We start from the raw sequence: 22,046 nt of genomic DNA, 5'->3' as shown, positions 1-22,046 counted from the left end.
TGAGTTTCAGACACTCGATGAAATACACCAATATTGCATGGACCACAACTCTAGTGAGAGAGGACATACCATCCAAAGAGGAAGAGATGTAATGTTTTAACAGAAGCACATTCAGTGAGCTTGGGTGGGGCTGGAGAGACAGTCCAGCAGGTAAGGCGTTGGCCTTGCAGGCAGCTGATCCAGGTTCAATCCCCAGCATCACCAGAAGTGCTCCCTGAGCACAGAACCAGGAGTGAGCCCTAAGCACTGCTGGGTACAGCCCCAAAACCAAAAAAAAAAGGTGGGGGAAGACATGACTGCAGGCAGAGAAAGAAGCGCTGTGACCATGGACGATGACACAGAGAGCATCTGAGACCGCACAGTCTATTTGGCTACGGGAAACTAACTGTGCTCCCCCGTCCTGTTCTGCTCCTCCTTCCCTGCTGCCCTCATGCCCCCAAACCCCTAAGGAGATCGCCTCCCGGTGCCACCTGACTCGGGGACCCTGGGAACGGGAGGCAGGCTGCAGCAGGGGTGCCACCCAGAAGCAGCCAAGAGGCCAGGCTAGGGAAAGGCTGGTAAGGGGCCGTGTGGGAGCAATGGGCAGGGGTTGAGGGGTGGGGGCGCAGAGGCAGAGGATTAATACATTGGATTAATACCCAAAAACAGTACATGTGAAATGTGGTGTTTCAGGAGTATAGTTAAATGCCAAAAAAAATTTCAGAATGCTTAGCATTAATAAAGGAAAACCACATGAACTTTAAAAAAAAAGTACACTTTTTTTAAAGGCCCAAGTTATAATTCAACCCCAGTTAATATTTCAAACTACAAATCAGAAATATACTCTGAGAACAGCTGTGTGTCACCCAAATGCAAGGCAGTCAGTAAGTATTTTGTGTGTGTGTCCTTTTATTTTTTATTTTGTTTATTTGTATTTGGGGGCCACACCTGGCAGTGTTCAGGGCTTACTCCTGGTCCTGTGCTCAGGAATTATACCTGGAAGTGACTGGGGGACCATAAGGGATGCTGGTGATCGGACCCAGGTCAGCCACGTGCAAAGTAAATGCCTTCCCTAATGCATTTGGCAGAGATCAGTATCACCTAAGGAGAATAAGGCCATGAGGAAGAAAAGATGTGGTTAATATCCAGATGTGACAGTATCAAATGTGGGCAGGAGAAATGCAAACGGAGGCTAAAGAGAGCCCAGGACCCCGGTGAACCTCATCTACACCTGCAGAAGGAAATGAAAAAAATCTTCTGACCTCTCAAGAGTCTAGAAGGTGACCGACTGATGAAAAGGAGACAGACAGAAGACAGAAATTTTTTAAAAAATGTAACAGAAAAAATCATCATTGTTGAAGAACTTGGAGGTAGCTGCTGAACTAGAAGATACAATTGAGATATCAGCCATAATGAAACCCTCCAAACATTTTTTTTCAGTTGGATTCAGAATAAAGGCTAATAACCTCTTCTGGCTTTGGGCTGGTAAGAATATAAAGAATATCTCCTCTGATCTGTCCCCAGGCCCTCAACAAATCCATACAAGAAACATGACATAGATTCTGAGCCCTTATGCTTTGGTGGCCAGTCTACAGGGACTTTACTGACCACTGTCCAGTCTGCATTCCACAATTCCTAGAAACAGACCCCCTGGCTCTTTCCCTGTAGAAGCATCTTCCTATGATGGACGATGGTTCCCAGGAATGTGAATCTGCTGTCTTCCAGCTTCCGTGGTTTCTAATAAAACTCCTCTACCCATCACTTTACCTCTTGATTAGTGGAACAGACCTTCCTGGACCCAATAACATAAGAGAACACATCAACAGAGTGGAGAGTGGCATGAGGACATGGGAACATTTTTTTTATTTTATTTAATCACCGTGAGGTAGTTGCAAGCTTTCATGCTTGGGTTACAATCTCACAATGATCAAATACCCATCCCTCCACAGTGCACATTCCCCACCACCAATATACCGGGTATACCCCCACTTTCCCCTCCCCCTGTCTCTATGGCAGACAATATCCCCCATATTCCCCATCTCTACTTTTGGGCATTATGGCTTGCAACACTGAGACTGAGAGGTCATCATGTTTGGTCCAACTGGTTCCTCCAGCCATCATTTTCTTAGTGATCCCTTCTCTATTCCACCTGCCTTCTCTCCTCCGCTCATGAAGCAGTCTTCGAGCTATGGGGCAATCCCCCTGGCCCTTGTATCTACCATCCTTGGGTGTCAGCCTCATGTGATGTTATTCTACACTCCACAAATGAGTGCAGTCCTTCTATGTCTGTCCCTCTCTTTCTAATTTCACTTAGCATGATACTCTCCATGTTTATCCATTTATAAGCAAATTTCATGACTTCATCTCTCCTAACAGCTGCATAGTATTCCATTGTGTAGATGTACCAAAGTTTCTTAAACCAGTCATCTGTTTTAGGGCACTCAGGTTGTTTCCATATTTTGGCTATTGTGAAGAGTGCTGCAATGAATATATAGGAACAGATGTCATTTCTACTGTGCTTTTTTTGCATCCTCGGGATATATTCCCAGAAGTGGTATTGCGGGGTCATATGGAAGCTCAATTTCTAGTTTTTGAAGGACTGTCCATATTGTTTTCCAGAAAGGCTGGACCAGTCGGAATTCCCACCAACAGTGAAGGAGCATCCCTTTTCCCCTACATCCACGCCAGGGAACATTTTTTTTAGTGTTCAATGATGCCAGATTCTGTCCCACAGCAGGAGCTGAGGTGAAGAGTGCTAGGTCACTTTAAATATCCGTCCACGGAACAGGTAGCAAATCAAAATGTAGAATGGGATGGCTGGGACTGGGATTTAGCAGCAGATAAAAGGAGGCCCCCAGCAGGGACACCTCCCTCTCCCTCTCCCTCGCTCTCCTCCTCTCCTTGTCCCTGTCCCTGTCCTTCTACCTCTCTTTCTCTTCTCTCTCTCTCTCTCTCTCTCTCTCTCTCTCTCCTTCCATGGCATTTCTATCGCTCTCTCCTCTCTCTCTCTCTCTTTCTCTCCCTACTTTTGGGCATCATGGTTTGTAATACAGGTACTGAAAGGTACTGTTTGTCCCTCTACCTACTTTCAGCGCTCAGTTCTTGTCCAGAGGTTTCACTTATTGAGCCAATAGCCTAAATTTTTGGCAGGTTCATTTCTTTTTTTTTTTATTAGAGAATCACTGTGATGTACAGTTACAGACTTATGAACTTTGTGTTCGCATTTAACTCATACAGTGATCGTTTACCCATCCCTCCACCAGTGCCCATTCTCCTCCACCAATGATCCCAGCATCCCTCTTACCACCCCCACCCCATCCCCCACCACCCCTCCCTGCCTCTGAGGCAGGGCATTCCCTTTTGTTCTCTCTCCTTTTGGGTGCTGTAGCCTGCAGAGGTATTGAGTGGCCTTCATGTTCAGTCTTTAGTCTACTTTCAGTTCGCATCTTCCAACCCAAATGGGTCTTCCCAACATCCTCTACTTGGTGTTCCCTTCTCTATCTGAGCTGCCTTTTCCCCCAGCATGTGAGGCCAGTTTCCAAGACCTCCTGGCAGATTCATTTCTTGGTGAGCATGGTCCTGAGCTGACGGAGTCCGACCGGAGTGTGTGTGTGGGGGTGGAGGGGGCGTCATGATTGTGAGTCTGGAGTGGGTGAGTGAGCAAGCAGCTGTAGGGAGCCACTTTACAAGCCTGGCTCTTCTCTCCTAGTAAAACAGAGACTGGCTCTTATCTTCTGATCAAACAGAGGCTTGCTTAAAGTCCCTGTAACAAGGTTGCCACTACTGATCTTTTTGTTTCTCACTAGCCATGCCCATAACAAAAGAACATGTCACAATCTGCATTTGTATGGGGGTCCAGGCACACATACCATACCATCTCCTCCCAGCAGAGAGGTATAAGTACTGCAACTGCCAATAGAATAAACTCTCTTTTCCTCCTTCTTGCTGCTTTCTGGCTCTGCATCTGTTCATTCGACTGTGTCCCCTCCTCAGCCCCAGGAAGGGTCCTCCCTGCTGGACAGGACAGGACCCCCACAAGCAGATGCCGGGACTCTGTTTGGCAGGCACTGGGCTGCCTGTCCCCGCTCCTACGTATCCTGGAAGATTCAGCCATCAGCAGGTATCCGAACACTTTTCTGGTTGATCTCTTTTGAGATTAATTTCTGAGTCTCTGGAGCAGTGGGTGTATGAGCAGATGTGGCGCCGGAGGTGGTTTGTGGGCATGACTGCGGGGGCTTCTAGAGGTACAGGGAAGTGCGGGGAGGTAGCCCATCCTAACTTCAGGAACTTGGTAGTTTCAGTCTCAAAGACCCACATACTTAAATTGATGGCAGAGTATTTTCTCGGTGAACTAGGTTCTGAGCTGTTGACACACAGCAACTTTGGTGTGTCAGGAAGCCTGAGGGTGCTATCAGGTGGCTGGTGCTCTCCGAGCGAGTCCAGCCTGACCTGCCAAGGTGCTGTGCCCTTGGGGGCAGGCAGTGCAGAGGCAGGGCCAGCACACAGGGTGGGGCTGGGGCTGGGGTGCTCTGGGCAGGCTGCTGCTGGTGTTCCACTAAAGCCTGGCCAGGGGGCACTCGCCCTGGGTCCTGGATCTGGTCTCCAGGTAGTCAGAGCCCAGGGATCCAAAGGATTCGGAGGGGATCTTCCTCTAAGCCATGTCCAGGCGCTGCAGAGGCAGCTGGGTCAGTCTCGGAGGCTATGGCTGTACCTGCGGCCAGGTCTTGGGGTGCAGTGGGGGTGGGAGTGAAGGATGGGGGGCCATCCCACCACAAGCTGGCTGCTCATGGGGAGGTGGGGGCATTAGGGGCAACAGGGCCACCCCATGGCCTGTGCTCTGAGCCATGGGAGTAGCAGCAGAACCCTTCGTCTTGGCAGGGATTACGAAGGGGCAGGGTGCCCAGCCACCCCAGCCGGCTGCTCAGGGCTCAGGGCTGGGAGCGCCTCACCAGGTGAGCGCCTCACCAGGTCCAGGATGCACACGAGAAGCACTTTCTTCTTTTCATAAGAAAGAATATTTAGGGGCTGGAGCAATAGCACAGCGGGAAAGGCATTTGCCTTGCACACGGCCGACCTGGGTTCGATTCCTAGCATCCCATATGGTCCCCTGAGCACCGCCAGAAGTAATCCTCAGTGCATGAGCCAAGAGTAACCCCTGAGCATCGCTGAGTGTGACCAAAAAAAAAGCCCAAAAAAACAAAAAGAAAGAATATTTAACTGATATCTTGGATCCTGTGAAATTATGTCAAGTTTCTGTGCCCCTAAGCCCTGCAGCTCAGAGCTGGAGAGCTGCTGCCAGAAATTCTTTCTTTCTTTCTTTCTTTCTTTCTTTCTTTCTTTCTTTCTTTCTTTCTTTCTTTCTTTCTTTCTTTCTTTCTTTCTTTCTTTCTTTCTTTCTCTCTTTCTTTCTTTCTTTCCTTCTTTCTTTCTCCCTTCCTTCCTTCCTTCCTTTCTTTCTTTTTCTTTCTTTCTTTCTTTCTTTCTTTCTTTCTTTCTTTCTTTCTTTCTTTCTTTCTTTCTCTTTTCCTCCCTTCCTCCCTTCCTTCCTCCCTTCCTTCCTCCCTTCCTTCCTCCCTTCCTTCCTTCCTTCTTTCCTTCCTTCCTTCCTTCCTTTCTTTCTTTCTTTCTTTCTTTCTTTCTTTCTTTCTTTCTTTCTTTCTTTCTTTCTTTCTTTCTTTCTTCCTTCCTTTCTTTCTTTTTCTTTCTTTCTTTCCTTCTTTCTTCTATTTGCTTTTTTGGGGGTCACACCCAGCAATGCTCAGAGGTTACTCCTGGCTCTGCACTCAGGAATTACTCCTGGTGATGCTCAGGGGACCATATGGGATGCTGGGAATCAAACCCAGGTCAGCTGTGTGCAAAGCAAACGCCTACCCACTGTGCTATCACTCCAGCCCCACCAAAAATACTTTAAATGAATCTCTGAGTCCAGATAATAATTACAAATGTCAGACCAGAGAGACAGTACAGCGGGTAAGAACTTGCCTTGTACTCCAGGAGTAATCTCTGAGCCCAGAGCCAGAAGTAAGCATTGGGCACTGCTGGGAATGCCACCAAAACATAAGTAAATAAAAAATAAAATCTGTAAACACAATACTATGATCACACCTTAAAAAATGAACAGTAATTCTTTAACATACAGTTCAGTCCAAACTCTCCCCATTTTCTCCAAAACAAAGTTTCAGTAATTGATTAGTTTAAATTAACCTCCAATTAGATTTATACAATGTATATCATATGGGATTTTTTAAATTAATTTTAAAATTGAGCTACAACTCACAGCCTAAATTTAAATCCTATTAAAAAAAAAACCACCCTGGTAGAAGCAATAGTACATCGGGTTGGGTATTTGATTTGCATATGGCCAACCCGGATTCCACCCCTGGCATCCCATACAGTCCCCCAAACACCGTCAGGGGTAATTTCTGAGTGCTGAGTCAGGAATTATCCCTGAGCACCGTGTGTGTGATCCAAAAAGCAAAAGTAAAATAAAATAAAACCCTAAACCAAAAAAAAAAAAAAAAGGTTTCCAAAGACAACCGGTCTCCACCCGCCTAGTCAAGGGTGAAGTATCAATCTATACTATTCTCTGGGGAGCACGCAGACCCCTGGCATTGGTCCATCTCAGTCCAGGTGGCTCTGGAGCTGCGCCCGCATGGACTCAAACATCGCCACCCCCCAATTTTGTTTTTTAAACAAAGCAGGCTGAAATAGGTTTGTGAGGGGGAATCCTCTGCAAGGACTGTAGGCCACTGTAAGAGGCAAATATCTTGAGAATATCAACATAAATCCAATGACTGATGCCACTCCGGCACTCCTGAGCATGAGTTATGCTCTGCCCCCAACAGCGGGGACCCAGGCCTAGCAAGGCCTCGCCTCACCCTTCCACCAGGCCCTCATATTCTACTCCCATAGGGTAGAAACAAACCCATTTGTTTGTTTAGGAAGTTTGTTTCCTAAAAACTACCAATTTCTTTTGGAGGGCTTTGGCACCAAGAGAGAAGGTCCCTGGGGGCTAGAACAATAGCACAGCAGGTAGGGCATTTACCTTGCACTTGACCAACCGGGGTTGATTCCCAGCATCCCATAGGGTCCCCCGAACACCGCCAGGAGTAATTCCTGAGTGTAAAGCCAGGAGTAACCCCTGTGTATTGCCGGGTGTGACCCAAAGAGAGAGAGAGAGAGAGAGAGAGAGAGAGAGAGAGAGAGAGAGAGAGAGAGAGGGTCCTTTAGGGTTTTGTAAATGATATTTGATCTTATCCCATTCATGGGAGGATTCATTATAATGCTCGGGGTAACATAGATTGAGGGACTATTCCAGTCACAAAGGAGACCGGTTTATTGTTCCAACAACTCAATCTGTCCCTGGACCCAAAGTAATGCTTGTTGCAAAGTGTCCAGTCATTGTTCCACATCTTGGTTAAGGATAGATCGAAGAATCCAGAGGCAGTGGGAGTCATTAGCCTGGACGGATGTCTGTAGGGCAACTCCGGCAGTCACTGTTGTAGCTGTTACAGCAATAAGGGCCAGGAGGGCAGCAATCAGAAGTCCAGCGAGTGTGCGAGAACGTTTTAAAAGTTTGGTGACAACATCTGGTAAGAATCCCGCTGCAGGGGATTGTGACTATTCTGTTTGAATTTATAGGCAACTGGACTAGCATTTGCCTTGCACACGGCAGACCGGGGTTCAGTTCCCGTTCAGTTCAGTTCCCACTTCAGTTCAGTTCCCAGTGTCCCTGCATGGTCCCCTGAGCGCTGCCAGGAGTGATTCCTGAGTGCAGAGTCTGGAATAACCCCTGAGCATTGCCGGGTGTGACCCAACAACAGATAGATAAATAGCACTGTAGCACTGTCGTCCCATTGTTCATCAATTTGCTCAGGTGGGCACCAGTAACGTCTCCATTGTGAGACTTGTTGTTACTGTTTTTGGCATATCGAACACGCCATTATTAGCTTGCCAGGCTCTGCTGTGTGGGCGGGATACTCTCGGTAGCTTGCTGGGCTCTCCAAGAGGTACAGAGGAATCAAACCCGGCTCAGCCGTGTGCAAGGTAAATGCCTTACTAGCTGTGCTATCACTCCAGTCCAGATAGATAAATATATAAATAAGTAAATTTACAGACAACCAAACATGGGGTCCTGCTCACAGCAATATAATGTGAGTGACAAGAATCCTTTATAGTTGGAGGCATTTAAACAGGTGAATAAAGTACAACTAGTACAATTGATAATCTTTGGCTTTTCATCAGAAACAATAGTTCCACAAGCAAAAGCATAAGGAGGTTTTATACAAGCTCAGATCCAATAATTAAGAGGACGTTCACAGAGGGAATGGCTGTATTTGTTTCGGGGAAGGCTTCTTACCCAGAGGAAGCATCGTCCACTGATCTGTATGCCCAGTTGCTCCGTCCTGGTGGCTCCAGAGCTGCGCCAGCAGGAACTCCAGCACGCAAACAGCTCATGAAATAAGTATGGAAGTGTTTTCCTTGAAGTGTTTGAGAATTCTCTGGAAGAACATGTCACGCTACTGCCAAGTAATCAGCCATTGTCCTAGCTTTACAGATTCACGACTAAATCTCGAATGAGATGAAAGTCAGGCACTCAAACTCATGGGTACACTGGTCTTCTGACTGAAAACTCTGGTACACCCTAGGCAGAGACCCCTTCCTGCTGAAGCGCTGGCAGCTGCCGCCACGCCAACGGTGTAACCCCACTGTTTTTTTTTTGTTGTTTTTTTTGTTTTTGTTTTTGTTTTGCTTTTTGGGTCATACCCAGCGATGCTCAGGGGTTACTCCTGGCTCTGCACTCAGGAATTGCTCCTGGCGGTGCTTGGGGGACCATATGGGAGGCCGGGGATCGAACCCGGGTTGGCCGCATGCAAGGCAAACGCCCTACCCGCTGTGCTATCGCTCCGGCCCCCACTGTTGTTTTTTTTTTAACTTTTTATTAAATCACCATGTGGAAAGTTACAAAGCTCCCAGGTTTATGTCTCAGTTATACAATATTCAAACACCCATCCCTTCACCAGTGCCCATATTCCACCACCAAAAACCCCAGTATACCCCCCGCCCCCACCCCTACCCCCTACTGTATAACTAATGAATTTCACTTCATTTTCTCTTTACCTTGATTACATTCCATAATTCAACACAAAACTCACTATAGTTGTTGGCGTTTACACCCAAGAGAGACAGACCTACTACCAAGGAAGCATTTGATAATTAGTTTTCCATTGCTGGAAATGAAGAGATATGTAGCCCCACTGCTACAAGTACATAACTTTTTTTTCCCTTTTTCCTTTTTTTTCCCCCCCTCATCCCCCTTCCCGCACCTCATAGTATGGTGTATGCCACGTGGGGCTTTTGCTTAGTTCACAGTCCAGAGAGGTGGCTGCTACATTAATAACCTTCAATATTTCAACAAAAACTTACTGTTATTATTTGGAGTTCCCCCCCAAGTCAGACCTGTTCAAAAGGAACCGTTTCACATTGCTGACAATTATAAATGTTAAGTTGCAGGGATGTGGCAGCATCTGCGCGGTTTTGGATTTCTGTATAAAGACCAGGGAAAATTCTGCCAGAAATTGCATAGCCCAGCTCACAGTCCCAGTGCACTGCTGTAAGAAGTCTCTGGAATCAAAGTCTTTAGGCGCAGAGGGTCCGCTTCACGCTCAGCGGCTCCGGATTTATCTGGGCCGAGGGCGTGCCGGTTACGCCCCCTTCCCATGAGTTCATGGGAGCCCCAAGAGTAAAAACCAAATACCTCTGGGTTAGGAGTCTTAGAAGATGGCGCCTGCCACGTGGGTGCCGCCAACCCGCCGTTTTCCGTGCAGGAAGACAGGGTGAGGAGGAAAAAATCTACCCCCTGGCAGCACAGAGTTGTAGCCCAGTTCGCAGTCCCAGTGCATTGCTATTAGATGCTGCGCTGGATGCCTGAATGTGTTAGATCTCTGGAATCAAAGTCTTTAGGCGCAGAGGGTCCGCTTCACGCTAACCCCACTGTTTCTTGATTAATCTTTGTAGAAATGCCAAGCCAATGAAAATTCCAGGTACACTGGTTTTCGGGCTGAAAACTCTTAGGGTTTTCTCAGAAATGGTGGAGGGCAGCCTCCCTGTACTTCTGGAAGCCCCAACAGCCACACACACACACACACACACACACACACACACACACACATCCCACAGCTGTACCACGTAAACTCATCCATCTCAGCCGGATTCTACACATCCTAGAATGTCTGAAGCACATGGCCATGTACCCCCCCCAAACTGTGTGACACCCACCCAAATTCCACAAAACCAATATACCAGTCGGAGCACACCAAAATAGATGGAAAAGTAGCACAGAAACCAACTAAGCTCAATAAACAAAAACAATCACACAAAAGACTCAACTAGCAACAAACAGACTAAATGACACCTTGGTGAGTATAACAATTTTCAAAACTTTTATTATACTGAAGAGTTGTTTTTTTTTTAATCATTCCATTGGCCATTTAGCTGTAATAAGCAATAAATATAAAATAAATTATTTTGTGATTACTAACTTAAGACAGGCTTCTGGTGGTTGGGAAAATGGGAACAATGGTGAAGGGAAGGTCACACTACTTTAGTGTTGGAATACTGAATGCCTGTACAACTGTATTATGAACCTTGCAAACTACAGTGTTCAAATAAAATAAAAAAATTATCCAGGAGAATTTGTTGTTGAGGATTACCTTTAATGTAGAGATTTGTTAAAACCCACCATCTCCAGAGGCAGGGCGTGTGTTTGGCATGTAGGTCCCCCAGATTTGATCCCAAGCACCAAAGGGTTCCCCAAGCACCACAGGAAATAATTCACAGGCACAGATCTGGGAGGAGACCCTAAATTCTACGACCATAAATACTAATACCCCACTCCTGTCCCCCAAAAGTTTTGACACATGGTTTTGTTAAAAAAGGAAATTACTAGCACCCATGTTTGTTTGGTTTTTTTGGGGTTTTTTTTTTCTGGTTGTGTGTGGGGCATACCTAGAGGTGCTCAGGGCTTAATGCTGGCTATGTGCTCAGGGATTACTACAAATATAGGAGATCTTTAAATTTAGGATAATTGGTCAGTTTTGGGATCAGTAAACGTCAGATTTAGTATGGGCGCAGGTTCAGATTAGGATTAGAGCTAGCATTAGGTTAGGGATTGTGTAGGGTTTGGGTGTTAAGTATTGCTGCATACAAATTAAATAAAGCAAGTGAAGTATTGTGTGATTGTTAAATTTGGATTAATTGTTAGATTTATGCCTATTCTTGGGTCAGGGTTAGTATAATATCAGGATTAGCTTTAGGATTAGCCTAGGGCTGGGGTTACCATTAGATTTGTGGAGTTTTGGGGTGTTAGCTTTTCCTCTGTTAGCACAGAGGGTAGGACGTTTGATTCCAAGCATCCCATATGGTTCATACTTTAAAATGAAATTTAAGTACAGGGAGATCTTTCAATTTAGGAATATTGTTATTTTTTGGCATTAAGGTCAGGCTTAGTGTGGGTGAGGGTTAGGGTTAGGATTAGGTCTAGTAAGGTTAGGGGTAGGAATTTAGATGTTAATTTTTGATTTTTTAGCTGTTAATTTTTGCTGTGTTCAGAGTTCAGAAGGCAAGTGAAGTATTGAATGTTGTTAAATTTGGACTAATTTGTAGATTTTTGCTCATGCTTTGGTGAGGGTAACTAGCCTAGGGCTAGGGTTAAGGTTAGGTTTGTGGAGGTTTCAGGTGTTAGCTTTTTCTGTGTTCATGTTTTAAAAGGAATTTTAAGATTAGGGAAATCTTTAAATTAAATATAACTGCTCATTTTTGGCATTCAGTAATGGTCAAGCTTAGTATGGGTTAGGGATATTAGCAGTAGGATTAGGAATTGTATAGGGTTTAGGTATTAAGTATTACTGTGCTTAAATTTTAAAAAGGAAAGTTAAGTACTGGCTGATTTTTAAACTTGAGCTCATTGGTAGGTTTACGCCTATAGGTCATGGTTAGTATAATGATAGGTTAGCAAATGTACATGCCCATATAATTGGAAGTTTGTGCATTTCTGGCATAGTACAGTCAGCAGGACACTTGCCTTGCATGTAGCTGATGCTGAGTTTGATTCTCAGCATCCCATAGGATCCCAAGCACTCCAGGAGTGATCCCAAGCACAGAACCACAGGAGTCAACTCTGAGCACAGCTGGTATGGCCTAAAAACAAACAAAAGAGAGAGAGAGAACTATAAAATACTTCATTATAAAATTGCATCAATTGCTTGTTTAAAAAACATTTTATTAATAAAATATAGCTATATCCATCCTTTTCTTACTTTTATAAACTATTTTCTAGAAGCCACAGCCTCAATGCTTGAGGACCATGTGATGCTGGGAATGGAACTCAGGGCTTCATGTATCAGTGGTTTACGCCCTATCCTTCAACCACATCCCCAGTGCTATTTTTTTACTTTGAAAATGTAGGATTTTTTTTACTTTGGATGTCATTACAAAGGCCTACAAAGACGTGTCTTAGAATGACAGAAATCTATTGTCCATAGTGCTAGAGGTCAAAGTATTTGTTCAAGCGGGCACCAGTAACGTCTCTCATTGAGAGACTTATTGTTACTGTTTTTGGCATATCCAATACACACGGGTAGCTTGCCAGGCTCTGCCGTGCAGGCAAGATACTCTCGGTAGCTTGCTGGGCTCTCCGAGAGGGGCGGAGGAATTGAACACTGGTTGGCTTCGTGAAAGGAGAATGCCCAACTGCTGTGCTATCGCTCCAGCCCAGAGATCAAAGTATAAAGATCAAAATATAAATAGGGTTGGTTCCTTCTTGTGTAATCACACACAAAAAAAGGGGCACACCGCACTGGGCACAGGGCAGCGGTGCTCTATCTCTCCCGAGTTCGGTAGTCTCCAGCCGTTTCTCCCACCCCAGGAGGTTGCTGGCGATGACAAGGCAGGTGAAAGAAGGAATGAGTGCCAGGCTGGTCAGTATCAGTTGCAGTTTATTCCAATCTCCGTTCCCGTTCTGCTTCTCTCTCTCTCTCTCTTTCTCTCTCTCTCTCTCTCTCTCTCTCTCTCTCTCTCTCTCTCTCTCCTCTCTCTCTCTCTTGCCCCTCACTCTCACTTCTTTTGCCTTGTGCTCTGCTTCAGTGTCTCCCCCGTGCTTCTGTGTCTTCTCCGTTTTTCCCTCGTGTCTTTCTCGTGTGTCTCCTCTGTCTCTTCTGTCTTCTTCCTCTGTCTCTTCTGTCTTCTTCCTCTGTCTCTTCTGTCTTCTCTGTCTCCTCTGTCTTCTTCCTCTGTCTCCTGTCCCCCCTCAGCCCCCACGGTCTTAGTTTATATAGCAAATTACATAGGGTGGTGACACAAAGGTGGGTTGAACATTAACAAATCAACAAAGAAGGGTAAGACCATTTCTCGAGGAGATTAACAAAATCTCATCTAAGGAGATCCGCTCAAGGGTGGGGGGTCCAAACAAGAGTGTGTCAGGATGTGAGCTAGTAATCTGCTTAAATAGTTATAGTAAATCTACTTCTAATATTTCTAGCAATGTCATTTTGTATGAGCACAGTAAGAGATATAAACTTAAAGTTTGGTTCTTCCTGAGGACATCTCACTATACATTCCAGACCACAGTCCTTAGGCCAGGTTAATCTTCCTAACCCAAGCAGGGTCCTAGTCTCATCGTTACCTTTGGATCATGACAGCATTTGTCTATGACCATGCTCTCAACTTATAGTTGAGTATTGTGGCGCTTTGGCCTGGCCCATTTCGATGCCAATATAGCTCACAGCTTGCCCTGGGTCCATTCCGTCCCTTGTCGGGACCCTGCTTTTGGGGTGTTAGGAACTAAGGATGACTGAGTGGAGAAAGCAGATGCCCAGGAATAAATATTATTGGAGTCAATCAACTCCCAAGTTACAAAGCATAATATTAACTGTCTTCCTGTGTCCATGCAGGAAGGACATTGCCCTAAGGTAAACTATGCAAAAGACACTAACTTGCAATAAAAATTCAGAGTCCTTAGAAGAATCTGACCTTACAAGATAACAGAATCTGATTAGGGAAAAGGTGATTAACTGGTTGGGAAGGAGGATGCAGAGAAGAGTTTACAGATAAACAAAGGAATGGGAGTGTCTCCAGAGCACTTAAACTTAAACTCCTTGTGGCGAGGAAGGACAAACCAATGTTATCCTACACTTCTGAGAATGGTATTGTGCCTGGGGAGTACTGTCCTTCTTAACCTTGAAGTTTCAAATACCATAAAACATGTACCTCATGGGCTTTCTCTCAGAATTGCCTTCAACCATCTCAGGAGTGACTGAGGCCTTAGCATCCCTGTTCTCAAGACATCAAGAAGATAGGAGTGGCCATGAAATCAAAGAGGACATGAGGAAATGGAAACATATACCCTGCTCGTGGATAGGGAGAATCAATGTTGTCAAAATGGCAATACTCCCTAAAGCATTATACAGATTCAATGCGATCCCTATAAATATACCCATGACATTCTTCAAAGAAATGGATCAAGCAATCCTAAAATTCATATGGAATAACCAACGTCCAAGGATAGCTAAAACAATTCTTGGGAAAAAGATGATGGGAGGCATCACCATCCCCAACCTCAAACTTTACTACAAAGCAGTAACAATTAAAACAGCATGGTACTGGAACAAAGGCAGAGCCGTAGACCAATGGAACAGGGTGGAATATCCCTACACACAACCCCAAATGTATGACCATCTAATCTTTGATAAGGGAGCAAGAGAAGTGAAGTGGAGCAAGGAAAGCCTCTTTAACAAATGGTGCTGGCACAACTGGACAACCACATGCAAAAAAATGGGTTTAGACCTTGACCTGACACCATGCACAAAAGTCAGATCAAAATGGATTAAAGACCTCAACATTAGACCACAAACCATAAGGTACATTGAAGACAAGGTCGGCGAAACCCTCCACGATATTGAAGATAAAGGTATCTTCAAAGGTGACACGGAACTAAGCAATCTAGTAAAAACAGAGATCAACAAATGGGACTACATTAAACTAAAAAGCTTCTGCACCGCAAGAGATACAGTGACCAGAATACAAAGACTATCCACAGAATGGGAAAGGATATTTACACAATACCCATCAGATAAGGGGTTGATATCAATGGTATATAAAGCACTGGTTGAGCTCTACAAGAAGAAAACATCCAACCCCATCAAAAAATGGGGCAAAGAAATGAACAGAAACTTTACCAAGGAAGAAATACGAATGGCCAAAAGGCACATGAAAAAGTGCTCTACATCACTAATCATCAGAGAGATGCAGATCAAAACAACCATGAGATACCACCTCACACCACAGAGACTAGCACACATCCAAAAGAACAAAAGCAACCGCTGTTGGAGAGGATGTGGGGAGAAAGGGACCCTTCTTCACTGCTGGTGGGAATGCCGACTGGTTCAGCCCTTCTGGAAAACAATTTGGACGACTCTCAAAAAATTAGATATTGAATTCCCATTTGACCCAGCAATACCACTGCTGGGAATATATCCCAGAGAATCAAAAAAGTACAATCGAAACAACATCTGCACATGTATGTTCATCGCAGCACTGTTTACAATAGCCAGAATCTGGAAAAAACCCGAATGCCCCAGAATGGATGACTGGTTGAGGAAACTTTGGTACATCTATACAATGGAATACTATGCAGCTGTTAGAAAAAAGGAGGTCAAGAATTTTGTAGTTAAGTGGATGGGCATGAAAAGTTTCATGCTGAGTGAAATGAGTCAGAAAGAGAGAGACAGACATAGAAAGATTGCACTCATCTATGGTATATAGAATAACAGAGTGGGAGACTAACACCCAAGAACTGTAGAAATAAGTACCAGGAGGTTGACTCCATGGCTTCGAGGCTGGCCTCACGTTCCGGGGAAAGGTCAACTCAGAGAAGCGATCACCAACTACATTGCAGTCGAAGGCCATGTGGGGGAAGGGAGTTGCGGGCTGAATGAGGGCTAGAGACTGAGCACAGCGGCCACTCAACACCTTTGTTGCAAACCACAACAGCTAATTAGAGAGAGAAAGCAGAAGGGAATGCCTTGCCACAGTGGCAGGGTGGGGTGGGGGGGAGATGGGATTGGGGAGGGTGGGAGGGACACTGGGTTTACGGGTGGTGGAGAATGGGCACTGGTGAAGGGATGGGTTCCCAAACTTTGTATGAGGGAAGTGTGAGCACAGAAGTGTATAAATCTGTAACTGTACCCTCACGGTGATTCTCTAATTAAAAATAAATAAATTATAAAAAAAAATAAAAAAAAAAATAAAAAAAATAAAAAAAAAATTAGATATTGAATTCCCATTTGACCCAGCAATACCACTGCTGGGAATATATCCCAGAGAGGCAAAAAAGTACAATCGAAACAACATCTGCACATGTATGTTCATCGCAGCACTGTTTACAATAGCCAGAATCTGGAAAAAACCCGAATGCCCCAGAACGGATGACTGGTTGAGGAAACTTTGGTACATCTATACAATGGAATACTATGCAGCTGTTAGAAAAAAGGAGGTCAAGAATTTTGTAGTTAAGTGGATGGGCATGAAAAGTTTCATGCTGAGTGAAATGAGTCAGAAAGAGAGAGACAGACATAGAAAGATTGCACTCATCTATGGTATATAGAATAACAGAGTGGGAGACTAACACCCAAGAACTGTAGAAATAAGTACCAGGAGGTTGACTCCATGGCTTCGAGGCTGGCCTCACGTTCCGGGGAAAGGTCAACTCAGAGAAGCGATCACCAACTACATTGCAGTCGAAGGCCATGTGGGGGAAGGGAGTTGCGGGCTGAATGAGGGCTAGAGACTGAGCACAGCGGCCACTCAACACCTTTATTGCAAACCACAACAGCGAATTAGAGAGAGAAAACAGAAAGGAATGCCTTGCCACAGTGGCAGGGTGGGGTGGGGGGGAGATGGGATTGGGGAGGGTGGGAGGGACACTGGGTTTACGGGTGGTGGAGAATGGGCACTGGTGAAGGGATGGGTTCCCAAACTTTGTATGAGGGAAGTATAAGCACAAAAGTGTATAAATCTGTAACTGTACCCTCACGGTGATTCTCTAATTAAAAATAAATAAATTTAAAAAAAAAGGTTTAAAAAAATAAATAAATAAATAAATACAAAAAAAAAAAAAAAAGAAGATAGGAGTGGGGCAACACACTTGACCAGGCACTGCTGTGCCCGACCAGCCAGGGGCCAGTGTTGGGCCAGGTTCCTGAGGGAGAGTTCAGGGCGCCATCTTACAGCTGAAATGCCCCACTGGCCCTGCAAGCCTCACCATGTAGTATCCAAGAAAACGAGGGGGCTGGAAAGATAGCACAGAGGGTAGGACGTTTGCCTTGCACGTGGTTGACCCGGGTTTGATTCCTAGCATCCCATATGGTCCCCCGAGCACTGCCAGGATAATTCCTGAGTGCAGAGCCAGGAGAGCCCCTGTGCATCACCAGGTGTGACCCAAAAAGAAAAAAAAAACCACTGAGAACTTTTCAGGTACCGGGAGGCACGGACTCCTTGGCCAGCCTCTCTAGAGAGCAGCAGACAGGCACCTAAGCATGCCTGTGCAGGGGCAGCCCGTGCATGGAGGGGGTTCACAGAAGAGTCCAGTGAGTACATTAGGAGCAATGGTCCCATCTGAACCCTCGGGTCACTTGGCAGGTAGAACTGCAGGAGTCCCACCACTTCCCACAGTCATCCAAGGAACTTCACCTTGAAGGGCCTTTCTCTCCTAAACGTAAGCAAGTATGAAAACGGCTGGGTCGCTCTTGGTATTCCACACCATGCCTGAGTCCCGGGCTTCAACCACCAGCTGGGCTGTCGAGTATTGCTGGAAGTGACCCCCAGGCCTGCTGAGCACCTCCAGGAGCCCCAACCCCCAACCAAAATGGGCTAAATCTTTACAATCTTTGATTAGGCCTCCCTAGCCATGAAATTAAGCATGTAAGCATTTTTTTAATCAACATGAACTGTTGAAATGAAGAATATTTATGCTTCGAGAAAGGCAAGCGTGTCAAAGACAGGCTACGAAAGGGAGAAAACTTTGCAAATTATTTATCAGACAGGGATTTATAATTAGATCTACAAAGTATTTAGTTATATAAAATGAACAAGCCAATTATAAAATAAAGAACACGAATCGGTAGCTCTCTCCAAAGGTGTTCAATGGCCAATAAACTCCTGGGAGGGGGGCAATGATAGCATCATTAGCCGCCAGGGAAATGCAAATCCAGACCACGAGAGACAGCCCTCTGCACTCACCGGGCTGGCGATCCCCAAATGGTGGCAGGTGCTGAAGAGAACGTGGAGAAATTGGAACCTTCCACACTGCTGGAAGGTAAAGTGATAAAACTGCCTGTGGGAGATGCCAGCAGTTCCCCGACAGATAAACAGATTGAGCATGTGAGCCAGAGAGACATCTCTCCTGCACAAACACTCTTACAGCCAAATAACAGAAACAGCTCAGACACACCTGGGCTGATGAAAAGAATAAAGTGTGCCAATATGCACATTGAATATTCCTGACAATAAAATTTAAAATTCTGGGGCGAGAGCAATAGGACAGCGGGGCTGGTTCTATCCCCAGCATCTTATGTCCCCCACCCCCAGCACTGCCAGGAGGAATTCCTGAGTGCAGAGCCAGGAGTAGTCCCTGAACATCAGCGGGTGTGGCCCCAAACAAACAACACGAAAGTTCTGATATGTGGTACAGCCCTCATCTTCTAGATCCTTCCTTGGACTTTGCTTTGCTCTTTCTGGGGAGCTGTCTGGGCACCTGGACAAGCTGTCTGTCCTGAGCCTGCAGCCTGAATGCTGGACAGACCTCCAGGCCTGCTCCTGGTTTCCACATGTCATTTCTACTCAGACAAATCTCACAGGCCAGTTCCAGGCCTGCAGCCTAGGCTTCTTGGGGGTGAAGGACTGTGGGCAGCCGCCTCCCCGCACCACCTCTAGGAACCCTTAAGACCTGAAGGATTTACTGAAACCTCAGTAAAAGAACATCTAAGTAGGGGCCGGAGTGATACAACAGTGGGGAGGGCTTTTGCCTTGCACGCAGCTGACCTGGGTTGAACCCAGGTATCTCATACAGTCCCCTGAGGACCGCCAGGAGTGAGTGCAGAGCCAGAGTAACCCCTGAGCATTGCCAGGTGAGACCCCAGAAGCCAATCTCCAAAAAAAATATCAAGTATACAAGTATACAGTGTGTGTGTGTGTGTGTGTGTGTGTGTGTGTATATATATATATATATATATATATATATATATATATATATATCAGTGCAGATAGAGGGATGCAGCACCGCTGCCAGAAACTCTAGTGTAGAAATTCAACGTTCGAGTGAGAGATGAAACAAGAAAACCCAAACAAATTCTGTCTGTACACATAGATCCAGCTCCTTGGGGGAGTGGTTATGGGCAACCCTGGGCCCTGGGACCAGCCAGAGATTCAGATCCTTTCTAGGCTATCTCCAGCCCAGAAGGAACGAGAACAAGTGCAGAGTTAATCTAGAGTTTGACTCGAGAACTGAATTACTTACATCAACACAGAGCATCAGCACGGCAGTGGCCAGGCCTTCCCGCCAGGGCCACCCACCTCCCTGTGCGGGGCTGGGAACTACCTACTGGGGTCCTAACATGTGGGTCACCATCCTGGAGAATCAGGGGAAGGAATTTACCCTCCAGCCCCTGGGTGCAAGTCTCAACTGAAATTTGACAGAGAAACAAATGAACAAATGGCCACAGAGTGGAGGAAAGGAAGGAAGGGGTCACGGCTGAAAGGCTATGGACAACACTGACCCCCAACTTTCTAGGCTCTGAGACCACTGGTTCCATCCACTGGCCTGACAGTGCTTCTGGGAGCTGTGAATCATGATAGGAGATTCCCAGTGTTTAGTCTACATTTGCCCTTCTCAGATGAAAAAAGTCCTGGGACTCCCCTCACCTGGGACTCTAAGTGAACAAACAAGCACCCCACTAATTGCACCTAAGGCTACTGGCCTGAGGCTACTCAGGTCATATCACTCTGCAGCCCCCAGGGGGCGTAAAGTCCACTCTGGGAAACAACGGTTATGACACGCTGGGCCAACAGGCCACAGGAGGGTAGGATGGTGCACAACCCAGGCCCTGGACAGTGGGCTCTTGGTACCTGGAAGTCTTTGAAGTCGTTTGTGCCCACCACTCGATACTGGTGGGGCCCTGGGGTGACTTTTACGAGGTGGGGAAGAAAGAGGCGGCCACAAGAAGAGAATTTGCCATTTTCTGTCTGTCCACCTCTGTCACCCGGGAATGGCCAGAGCCATCTAGGACTATGAGCCTGGCTCTCTGCACGAAGGCAAGTCTGTGCAAGTCAGTCTGAGATCTACCCAGTCCTTTCGGGTTCTCGTTTTCTCTAAGAAATGAATTTGAGAGGAGGAAGCAAGCAGTGAAGTAGGACAGACTTTATATGGAAGTGTGAGGCCGAGAAAGAACCTCACATGCACCATGACAGGCTGCATTTCAGCAAGACAAGCAGTAGGCATAAGTTCTTGTCCCCGCCAAAGAATTCCCTGAGACTGTCCTTGGCCGAAGCTGGAAATCCCCTAGATGCCTCTAGTCCTATGATAAGTAGGATATCTCTGGGTACAGCAGGTGGGCATGACCAATTAGCTCACAGATTGTGACAGCTTCAGCGCAATTCTTGGGGAAACTGCCAACTGTAATCAATAACTGTGCCAACTTTGCTTATGCAACCATATGCTATATAATGTTCCCTAGAACTTGGGTTGAGGTCCTTGTCAAGATTCCACTGCGTTGGATGAGGCTTGCACCCTAGTTTGAGCTGGCAATAAAAGTTCCTTTGCTTTTGCATTCTCACTTGTGGAACTGGTCTCTCTGCAAACAGGAAACCCAGAACCCAGGTATAACAGAAGTAGTTTAGAGGAATGGGGCATAAAGAAAGAAAGAGACAAAGAGAGGAGGAGAGAGAGAGAGAGAAAAAGGGAGAGATAGAGACAGAGAGAGAGAATATGCACTCAAGAGAGAACATGGCTTCTCCAGAGTGGAGCGGGAACCCCAGGATAGTCTCAGCATTAGCTAAGAAAGCACGGAAGTCCCCATCTCAAGAGGGGAGTTGAGGGTGACACCTGTGCTCGGGCACCACACAGGCTCGGCAGCAACACATGAGTATGGGCAGCATGTGGGTCCAGGCGGCATATGCACACAGTCTGTGCAAATTGTCTTTCATAGGGCTTCTCCCAACCTGTGCCTCGTGGGGCTTCTACCGAGGCAACAGTCCATTGCTAGGGCGGTTGCCAAGCAGGTAAGAGTGGGGAATAGTTGATGTCCTTCCTTGAAATGCCTTTCCTGGCCTCTGTTCCTGCTGGATCTTCTCTTGGAGGAGGGTCCAGCCTTCTCTGGGTCTGCTGGTGCCAGGTAAACGCCTTATCAGGCCTTAGCTCCTGTGTCCACAAGGTGGGTTTTCTCGGCCTTGGGACTACTGGTTTTATTGCTTCCAGGAATTCATTGCCACGGGGAGCTCTTCCCTCTCTCCCTGCCTGTCTCTCACCTCTTCACATTCTTGGACATTTCTGGTTCTTTCTGGTCCTCCAGGTCCCTCCTCATCCCCTTCTGTTCCAGCTGGTACTGTCCTGCCCTGCACAGCCTCCTCCACCCTGAAGCCTCCCCAGATACTCCCTCTGGGGCTGACTGCCCTGTCTCCTACCACTAATATATGTGGCCAGGTAATAGGCCACAGAGAGGTCAGTGAGCGGTCAAAGGGCGGAAGTGCATCATTATGTCTGGAGACCTTGAGTTCAATCCCTGGCACTGTATGGTCCCCCAAGCAACACTTGGTAGGGCCCACCCTGTGGGACTAGAGCGCCAAACTACCCTCCCTACAGAGTAGGGCCAAATATTCCCAGAAGTGGCCACACCCCTAGAATGCTTAGAAGCCCCCAAACAGAAAAGGACCGAGAAACCAGTGAGGCCAGCAGCCCCTTGAGGCTCCATCACAGGCCACTTTCCCGGGGACCAGGAGAGGCCTCTGATCCCCCCACT

General features: G+C 46.4%; 1 long non-coding RNA gene across 1 annotated transcript in view; it reads right to left on the bottom strand.

Moving 5' to 3' along the window:
• Positions 1 to 10,448: 10,448 nt before the first annotated feature.
• LOC129406772 (uncharacterized) overlaps positions 10,449 to 22,046 on the bottom strand; it is a 131,931-nt gene continuing 120,333 nt past the window's right edge. Inside the window, exon 4 of the long non-coding RNA XR_008631244.1 lies at positions 10,449 to 12,177. This is a non-coding gene — a long non-coding RNA (uncharacterized LOC129406772). The remainder of the gene's footprint in view (positions 12,178 to 22,046) is intronic.

This window comes from Sorex araneus, chromosome 8 (assembly GCF_027595985.1).
Source record: "Sorex araneus isolate mSorAra2 chromosome 8, mSorAra2.pri, whole genome shotgun sequence".
In the NCBI taxonomy this organism is placed as follows: Eukaryota; Metazoa; Chordata; class Mammalia; order Eulipotyphla; family Soricidae; genus Sorex; species Sorex araneus.
The sequence above is the reverse complement of the archived record's forward strand: the minus strand, read 5'-3'. Positions and strand labels throughout refer to the sequence as shown.